Genomic DNA, 10,434 nt, shown 5'->3' on the forward strand with positions numbered 1-10,434 from the left:
CCTTTTGAATGCTCAGAGTGTGGAAAGAGATTCAGTCAGAGTAGTAATCTTCAGTGTCATCAAAGAACCCACACAGGAGAAAACTTTTGAATGGTCAGAGTGTGGAAAGAGATTCAGTCACATTAGCTCTCTACAACAGCATCAGAGCACACACACAGGGGAGAAACCTTTTGCATGCTCAGAGTGTGGAAAGAGATTCAGTCACAGTAGCCAGCTTCAAAAGCATCAAAGAATGCACACAGGGGAGAATCCTTTTGAATGCTTAGAGTGTGGAAAGAGTTTCAGTTGCAGTTACAGTCGTCAGCGGCATCAAAGAAACCCACACAGGGGAGAAACCTTTTGAATGCTCACAGTGTGCAAAGAGATTGAGTTCGAGTAGCACTTTTCATAAACATCTAAGAGCCCACCGAAGGAGAAACCAGGTAACCGCTTAGCCCGTGAAAAGAGCACTTCTCTTATTTCACTGCTAAAGGACAACCACAGACCACATAAAACATTGAAACAATATAAACTATTGCAAAAAGCTTTAATCAACAGAGAAATCTTACCCTAAATTGGAAGGAATGTTATGAAAGCTCAAAATATAGAAGGAACTTTAGCCATGTTTGAAGCCCTCAAGTAGATCCCACAAAGAAGAAAGCAAGGATGGGCTCTGCCTGCTGAAGTACATTCAAGATAGTTGGAGGGATTAAGTCTTTGGGGTGGGGGTGGGGGCTTCTTCGAAGGGTTGTGTGAAATACGTGCAGAAATCTTAGGACTCCTATATTTATTTATTTTCTAGTGGGATCCCAAAAGGAATTGTGGGATACACCTCATTTCTCTCTTCCCCACTCTTTCATATTTCCCATTCCTGAAAGACCCCATAGCACTGCCTCTTGTCATGCTTCCTCCTCTCCTTTCCGTGTGGGTCTGCAGCAAAACAGAACAAGGTTTGGGTCCAGTGGTACCTTTAAGACGAACAAAGTTTTATTCTGGGTATAAGCTCCCATGTGCACGCTTATAGCCAGAATAAAACTTTGTTGGACTTCTGGGTGCCAGTGGACTCAAGCTTTGTTCATGGTACATTGGTCTTTCCTCAAAATCAGTTCAAAAACTCCAGCTGGTGGAGATTGTCATAACACAGTTTTTTATCGGAGGGTAGATGGTTCATGCATATTCTTCCCACTCAAGAGCCACACCACTGGCTGCCCAACAGTGACTGGGCTCAATTTACAATGTTGGCTGTTACACAGAAAACCCTTCGTGGCCTGGGCAACTTTCCAATGGTCAAAATCGACAACTGCTCATACACCTGTTGGGTCTGTTATGGCCCCCCACCTTCTGGAGTGGCCTCTCCGAGGAAGTCAGGAAGGCTCCTGGCTTTCCAGTGTCAGACCCCATATTTACTCACTCACGAACAACACTCTCCAGAAGTAAGATTTCTTTATTGAGATATGCAGTTGATACAGGTATTAGTCAACTTGTGTCAGAACTGGCGAGTTTTGGCGCTCACCATTCAAACAGAACCCCCCATTCCTAGGGCCAATCATACCCCTCCTGCCAAGACAAAGAGCCAGTTCGGTGTAGTGGTTAAGTGCGCGGAGTCTAATCTGGGAGAACCGGGTTTGATTCCCCACTCCTCCACTTGCAAACGGCTGGATGACCTCGGGCAAGCCATAGTTCTGACAAGAGCTGTTCTTGAAAAAGGGCAGTTTCTGTCAAGAGCTCTCTCAGCCCCACCTACCTCACAGGGTGTCTGTTGTGGGGAGGGGAAGGGAAAGGAGTTTGCAAGCCGCTCTGAGACACCTTTGGGTAGTGAAGGGCGGGGTATAAATCCAATCTCCTCTCTTCTTCTTCTAAATCACTTAGCCATGAGATAGATCTCAAGGGAGCTGCATTTTTCGGGGTTTCTGCTACCCAGTTATTTTGTTATTTATCTAGTACTGTGCTAGAAAGACACATTCTCAAGATTCTTTCTTTAGGTGTTCTCGATGGCCACCAGTTACTGGGATGCTTCCAGGGAACCCTTGGTCTTCTGCAGGCTCTCAGCACTGAAAGATACCTTCCCTATACTGACTTATACTGGATCTAACTGTTGGTCTCTGACCGTCAGACTTGTCTGCTCAGACTGGTGGCAGGGGTATAAATCCAATCTCCTCCTCCTCTTCTTCTTCTTTCCCCCCTACCACCTGCTTTCTACAAAGTTTACTATCGCAGCACTCCTAGCAGCAGCAGTAGCTTCAAGGACATTTTATCTTCGCTTCAAGGACATTTTATCTTCCCTGGTTGGGAGGTTGCTTGCGAAAATTTGTTACTGGTGTCTACAGAAGCATTTGCACAAATCCCACCTCAATCACTCCCCCCTTCTCAGAAGAGCAGAGCGTCACACAGACTAGAAACTAACATGGCCAACGAAATACTGAGTTTGACATCCACAAACAATGCAAACCTAATGATTCAAGAGAGCTTTTCTACCCAGGCAAGAGAGTTGCACTGTACTCAGAGACTCATAAAGTTGCTTACATAAAGTGTTAGGGAAAGGTGTCAAACCTACGCCCCGTGGGCCAGAACCGGCCTACCCAGGGCTTTAATCCAGCCCGTGGCTTTCTCCTCTCCGCCCCCTCCTCTGCTTGTCCGAGCTGCCCCTGAGTTCAGCTTAACAGCTTGCTTGGTCTCATTTTTGCCTCCTTCTTTTGAATACTCCTCCTCTTCTTCTTCGTTCCCCCCTACCACCTGCTTTCTACAAAGTTTACTATCGCAGCACTCCTAGCAGCAGCAGTAGCTTCAAGGACATTTTATCTTCGCTTCAAGGACATTTTATCTTCCCTGGTTGGGAGGTTGCTTGCGAAAATTTGTTACTGGTGTCTACAGAAGCATTTGCACAAATCCCACCTCAATCACTCCCCCCTTCTCAGAAGAGCAGAGCGTCACACAGACTAGAAACTAACATGGCCAACGAAATACTGAGTTTGACATCCACAAACAATGCAAACCTAATGATTCAAGAGAGCTTTTCTACCCAGGCAAGAGGGTAGCACTGTACAAAAGGCTTCACAAAGTTACTTACCGTAGATAAATTATTGAGGACGGTGTTGCCAGTATCAAACCTACGCCCCGTGGGCCAGAACCGGCCTACCCAGGGCTTTAATCCAGCCCGTGGCGTTCTCCTCTCCGCCCCCTCCTCTGCTTGTCCGAGCTGCCCCTGAGTTCAGCTTAACAGCTTGCTTGGTCTCATTTTTGCCTCCTTCTTTTGAATACTCAGAGTGTGGAAAGAAATTCAGTAGCAGTGGCAGTCTTCAAATGCACCCAAGAACCCACACGGGAGAAACCTTTTGAATGTTCAGAGTGTGGAAAGAAATTCAGTAGCAGTGGCAATCTTTGACTGCATCAAAGAACCCACACAGGCCCACGCTGTCTTCTTTCTGTGTAGCCACCCATTTCCTGTACCAGGAGAAGTCTGTGTGCGGTGGCAAGAGACCTCCCCAACGCAGTCCGATCCTGGGGCCAGCTTCTCCTGGATGTTGTTTAAACCACTGGGCAGGAGAAGCCTCCCTGCCGGGTCTGCGAGTGGTGTGAGAGAGATCTCCCTGTCACACGCGGATCCTGGGGCCAGCTCAGTGTGTGTCGGGGAGACCAAGGGGGCAAGCAAAAGAGTAGCTACCAGACCTGGAAGTGGGGAAAGAGGGTAGGCTGGAGACGGATCGGGTTGGAATAAGACGTGGGAAGAGGAAAGGGCAGGGGCTTCAGGATCAGTGTTCCCTTTTCGTTCTTCTTTCTTCTTCTAAAAGGGAACATTTGCAGATGACCTAGTATTTATATTGGATAACCCACTGGAATCAATTCTTACTTTGAAACAAGAACTTGGAGACTATGGACTTGTAGCTGGTTTGAGAATTAATATCAATAAAACTAAGATAGTGACCAAAAATATGGAAGAGGAGAGGACAACTCAACTACAAGAAACATCAGGTTTCCAACTACAGAAGAAAATAAAATACCTAGGAATTGTAATGACAAACAAATGCAGCTCATTACAAGAGAATAATTATAAAGAATTGTTGAGAAAAACAAAACAGGATCTAGAGAAATGGAAAGACTTACAGATATCTTTGATGGGCCGCATCGCAACAGTTAAAATGAATATACTTCCAAAATGGCTATTTTTATTCCAAACAATTCCCATTCTTCAAAACCAAAAAAATCTTCAAGGAACTGGAGCAAGCGTTATCAAAATTTATTTGGCAAGACAAGAGACCCAGAATAAGACTGAAAGCTCTTCAAGATACTAAAGAAGGGGGGGCTTGGCCTACCTAATTGGAACCTTTATTATAAAGCAGCTGCATTGACGTGGATTAAAGATTGTGTCACATTGGAAGATAAGAGAACACTAAACTGGAAGGCCACGACCTTCAATTAGGGTGGCATGCATTCTTATGGTATGGAAAAGCAAGTGTCCATAAATATTTCAAGCAGCACTGGATAAGGGCATCTTTAATGAAAGTATGGGAAAACATACATAAGCGCTTTTATATAAAAATCTCAAAATTGACTGTTCCACTAGAAGCCATTACACTCCCAAATGCATACCAGGAAGAATTACCAGGAAGGTATTTGGATATTTTTGGCTCCGAAGATCGTTTGAAACCATTAGAAGACCTACCATGGTGGCAAAGAGTGCAAATAGAATCCAGATTTACTAAAGACAAGAGATTCGGGTTTTATAAAAACCTTATAGAGACTGAAAAGATTATGACATCTATGGATCAGAAGCTTTTACGAAGACTTTATGTGTTGTTACTTGATGATTTAATGGTGGATAAAATAGTAAAAGGGAATATGATTCAATGGGGGCAGAATATTGGTCATGATGTTAAATTGGAGCAGTGGGATCAAATATGGAAGAAAAATATTAGGATTACGATAGCTATTCTGTATAAAGAAAATGTATATAAAATGTTTTATAGATGGTATGTAACACCTGAAAGGTTAGCTAAAATTGACCCAAAATGTTCTAATAAGTGTTGGCAATGTGAAAATAAGTTTGGCTCATTTTACCACATGTGGTGGCATTGTGAAAGATCTAAGAAATATTGGGTAATGGTACACGAAATCTTGCAAAAGGTACTAGAGACTGTAGTACCATTTACACCAAAGGCTTTGTTGTTTAATATTCTACCTGATAATTCTAACAAAGATGATCACTATTTGATTGTTTTTTTAACTACGGCTGCAAGAATTCTCTATGCAAAATATTGGAAATTACCGGAGATACCAACAAAACTAGAACTTGTAAACAAAATCTTGGAGGCTGCGGGGTTGGATAAATTGACGTTATTGATAAAAGGCGCAACAGATTCGACATTCCAGAATACTTGGACACGGTTCTATAACTGGTATGATAAACATATGTAGGCAAGCTTGCAAGAGACAGTATAAATATTGGTAAAATTGAAAATAACCTCCATGTATCTGTTTGTAGGTTAGTATGTATGTATATGTTATGATTTTGGGGGCAGTTTTTTTAAAAAAAGGATCAGTGTTCCCTCTAAGCTGAGTTAGTGTGAGCTAGCTCACAGGTTTTTTAGCCTGCAGCTCACACATTTCTGCCTTAGCTCAGGAAGGAGGGCTCCAGAGCAAACTAGTTTATGCAGCAGCCAAATCGCTCACTCACAACTTTGATGCCAGCAGCTCACAAAGTAGGATTTTTGCTCACAAGAAGACTCCATGGCTTAGAGGGAACATTGTTCAGGATGATGGAAGGATGGCTTCTCCAGTAACAGTTCTGCAGCAGTAAAGAGAGCAGAGTCAGTCCCAGCCCCCAGTCTAACCATTGAGGTTTGAGTGAGATGCCTTTGCAAGTCTTAACTAGCAGCTTGTTTGCAAGGGAGATGTGTGTGCAGCGCTAAGCTGGTGAGGAAGAAGCCTTGTCCAGTAAATAAGGCTCTGAACCATGGAGGCTTAGAGAAAGGGGAGATGGGGGGGCAGTAGTTCCCTTTGGCTGACAGAAAGACAGGGGGGAAACCTGCTGTTTTAGCGACGTTTGTGTAAGCTGATGTACTGCTCTGGAGAACTCCCCTCCCTCCTCTTGCCTCCATCGAAGAATTGGGGCTGGTTTGAGCCTCAGTCCTCGGCTAGAATTCTGTAAAACCTCTGGTACACCTATGGAATTGTAGAGGAGGCCTAATGAACAAAATCTGTTGATGATTGCTTGTATTTCAGAAGTCTTTCAGAAAAGAGCTGACCCAGCTGAGCTCTGAGAAGGAGCAGGAGATAGAGCTTCTAGAGGGGTGAGTGTTTTTTAATTTGCTTTCAGCTGAGGTGATTTAGCTGAGAGGGGACTGTGCTTGGGAGTGTGTGGGTGAGTTTTGAGTTGTTGCAGAGTCCTGGCTGTTTGAGATAGGATGAGGAAAGGGGCATTGTTTGACTGTAATTGAGTGCCTGGGTGAATTTGAATAGCTGCTGGCCACGCCCTCTGCTGGGGGAGGCTTCTTTTTAAGACAGCACCTCGCCTGAGGCACGAGCCGAAGGGCGAGACCCAAAGGGTTTTTGGCCTGTGGCTCTTAGCCTAGGAACTTTGTAAGAAGCCCAGGAAGAGCCAGAAAGCCAGGGCCCTAGTCGCCTTGGGTTCCCAGTAATGTAAGTACACTTCTACAAGGAGAACCACATAAATACAAAGGGTTTTAAATGGGGGATTATATCATCATTATTTTAAAATCAATTATGAAGCATGTGCAAAGGAGTTCCTGCTACAAAAAGAGCCCTGCCGGATATGCAACAATCCACTTGTATTTATTTTTTAGTTATCATTTAGAAGTATGAGCATGGCATGGCAGTACCGCACAGACATATAATGGGGGCCCCCCTGAGCAAAACAGTGATTCCCCCCCCCAAGCAAAAAGTTGTTAGCTACGGGGCTGCTTCACATGATCTGGACACTATGCTTCTGTTAATACAGCCCAAAATCACATTTGCCTTTTTAGCTACCGCATCACACTGCTGACTCATGTTCAGTGTGTGGTCGACTAAGACCCCTGGATCCTTTTCACACATACTACTGCCAAGACAAGTCTCCTCCATCCTATAATGATGCATGTGATTTTTCCTACCTGAATCCAGAACTTTACACTTATCCCCAATGAAATTCATTTTATTTGTTTTAGCCCAGTTGTCCAGCCTATCAAGATCATCTTGTATTCTGAAAGAAGAAGAATAACACCTGAGTTCACTGTCCCACAACGACCCACCCCTGTGAGCCCAGGGCATCCCTTCATCTTCAGGAAAGACTCAATCTGTACCTCAGGCCCCAGGGGGATTGCACAAACCTTGAGGGGAAAGATGAGGGGCTGTCAGGTTCCACAGCCAACAACTGAGTACACGCTTATCAGAAAGGTTATACTTTATTGCAGAGCTATAGATGCATTAACAAAGTCACTGTTAGGAATGGCGTCGCCCCTACAAGCATAATGGGATATAGGGTATTCGTATGCACACACCTCCCTTCCCCAGGCCAATTAGCCACATTCCCGTGCGTGGGATAAGGAGCCCCAGGCCGTTAGAGCCGAAGCTGGGAACCAAAGGCGCTCCCACGGTTCCCTGAATCCCAGACACTACACACCACCTGCAAGGCAAGCGTTACAGAAGCATTACAGAAGCTAAGAAGGAATGCAGCGGTACTGTGTACACAGAGCGAACAAGCAGCCCACCCCCAATCCTTATGGCAGCATAGCTGACAGGGGCCTGTAATGAACTGCAGAATCTCCACTGCTTTCTAAAATGATTATCAGTGTGGGGTGTGTGTGTGTGTCACAAATGGCTGAAAAAGAGCATTCAGCTGCCACTCCCAGTGGCCTTTGTGATCCTTCTGCCCTCTCAGGCCTCCTGCCAGGGAAGAAGGATGGCTGGCTGGTCACACAGCCTCATGGGGGAGAGCCTCTTTCCTCAAAGGAAAGGCGGCCCAGGCCTCCTCTGAGGGAACGGCTTCTAACAACAAATGGAGAACTGAGTCTGATTGGCCATTTAGAGCACAGCCCCCACCGCAAGAGGCCTGAGGGGTCTTACAATTTGACACACTTCTTGGGGTGAGAAGCTTTTGTGGGCCAGAACTTGATTACTCAGATCACTCTGTACCAATGTTCCCTCTAAGTTGTGGAGTCTTGTGAGCCAAAACATTCTGCTTTGTGAGCTGCTGGCATTAAAGTTGTGAGCAGGCAATTTGGCTGCTGCATAAGTCAGTTTGCCTTGGAGTCATCCTTCCTGAGCTATGACAAAAATGTGTGAGCTGGAGGCCAAGAAACTGTGAGCTAGCTCACACTAACTCAGCTTAGAGGGAACATTGCGTTCTGTGCCCCCTAGAAAAAGACAACTCTCTGGTCTGTGAGGGCTGTTCCCTGTCACAGCTTAGGCTATTTATTCCCACTCTTATGTGTGGCCTGTGCTGTTTCCATCTTCAGTAGCCAGAATACGCAGAGGGCAGGGGAGACGGGCTGACCATCAGCCCACAGGTATGGCCACAAATCACCCCTTGTTAGGGTTGTTCCTGCCCCAAGTTGGATGGCCCGGCCCCGCCTAGCCTGATCTCATCTGATCTTGGAAGCTGAACAGGAATGAGCCCTGGTTAGTGCTTAGACTGCATACTCCGGAACCCAGGCAGGGATTTCCCTCTTTCTCCTGTCTCTGGAGCAGCAGGTGGGGAGTCTATGGCCGGGGATGGAGCAAGCCCTTGAAGAGGGGGGGGGGGTTCAAACCAATGCTCCCTGTAAGCTGTGGAGCCTTGTGAACAGAAATTCTACTTTGTGAGCTACTGGCATTACAGTTGTGAGCAAGCAATTTGGCTGCTGAGTATATTAGTTTGCTCTAGAGCCATCCTTCCTGAGTTCAGACAAAAATGTGTGAGCCAGAGGCTAAAAAACTGTGAGCTAGCTCACTCTAACTCAGCTTAGAGGGAACACTGGTTCAAACCCAGCCTCCTTTCCCGGAATCCGGGGTCTGTCCCTATGGGCAATCATGGATTCTCTGTTGGCAGTTATGTACTGCACTGTCCCCTCTGGGCAAGCCTACTCTCCATTACTCCCTATGGGCAATCATGGATTCTCTGTTGGCAGTTATGTACTCCATTATCCCCAGTGGGCAAGCATCCTCTCCATTATTCCCTATAGGCAATTATGGATTCTCTATTGGTGTAATGGATTCTCTATTGGCAATTATATACTCCATTATCCCCAGTGGGCAAGCATCCTCTCCATTATTCCCTATAGGCAATTATGGATTCTCTATTGGTGTAATGGATTCTCTATTGGCAATTATATACTCCATTATCCCCTATGGGCAAGCATCCTCTCCATTATTCCCTGTGGGCAATCATGGATTCTCTTTTGGCAATTACTTACTCCCATTATCCCCTATGGGCAAGCGACCTCTCCATTATTCCCTATGGGCAATCATGGATTCTCTATTGGCAATTATGTACTCCCATTATCCCCTATGGGCAAGCGACCTCTCCATTATTCCCTATGGGCAATCATGGATTCTCTATTGGCAATTACTTACTCCCATTATCCCCTATGGGCAAGCGACCTCTCCATTATTCCCTATGGGCAATCATGGATTCTCTATTGGCAATTACTTACTCCGATTATCGCCTCTGGGCAAGCGTCCTCTCCATTATTCACTATGGGCAATCATGGATTCTCTATTGGCAATTACTTACTCCGATTATCGCCTCTGGGCAAGCGTCCTCTCCATTATTCCCTATGGGCAATCATGCATTCTCTATTGGCACTCATGTATTCCCTATATCCCCTCTGGGCAAGCGTCCTCTCCATTATTCCCTATGGGCAATCATGCATTCTCTATTGGCACTCATGTATTCCCTATGGGCAATCGCTGTCCTTAGTTTTAGTATGTCCCGCCATCGGGAGGTCCAGCAGTGGGGTCAGGACACCAGATGCCCTCCCACTGTCCCCCCCCTGTACCAAGCACCAAGAATACACAGAGCATCCCTTGTCCCAGACTGAGAGTTCCTATCTATACCTTGTGGCTCATAGCCACTGATGGACCTCTGCTCCATATGCTTATCTAGTTCCCTCTTGAAGCTGAAACCGGCTGAAACTCCTCCTGGAGAACAAATTTAGAGTCCAGCGGCACCTTTAAGACCAATGCCAGTTTACTCGAGGTGGGAGCTTTGGTGTGCCAGGCACACTTCTTGGCATCCGGGCACACGAAAGCGCAGACCTCGCATAAACCCTTCTCTGGTCTGAAAGTCGCCGCTGGTCTCTGAATTCGTTCCGCTGCTTCAGACCCCCTCGGGAACTCTCCTCCAGGAGGAGGCAGGAGGCGTTTTTCTTTTCTCTGCAGCGCTGGAAGGGTTAAGCCCGCGGAGGCTTTTGCCAGAGAGGCCGCGCAAGGAGGAGGGGGGGCGGGAAGGCGGAGAGGCGCCTTTCCGGGGGAGAGGAGGGG

At 46.2% G+C, this 10,434-nt stretch overlaps 1 protein-coding gene across 1 annotated transcript in view; it reads left to right on the plus strand.

The window, feature by feature from the left end:
* LOC107124780 (oocyte zinc finger protein XlCOF6-like) overlaps positions 1-10,434 on the plus strand; it is a 94,817-nt gene that overhangs the window by 15,018 nt on the left and 69,365 nt on the right. The window lies entirely within an intron of this gene.

The sequence above is a fragment of the Gekko japonicus genome, unplaced genomic scaffold, assembly GCF_001447785.1.
Source record: "Gekko japonicus isolate JY-2015 unplaced genomic scaffold, Gekko_japonicus_V1.1 scaffold2678, whole genome shotgun sequence".
Classification (NCBI taxonomy): domain Eukaryota; kingdom Metazoa; phylum Chordata; class Lepidosauria; order Squamata; family Gekkonidae; genus Gekko; species Gekko japonicus.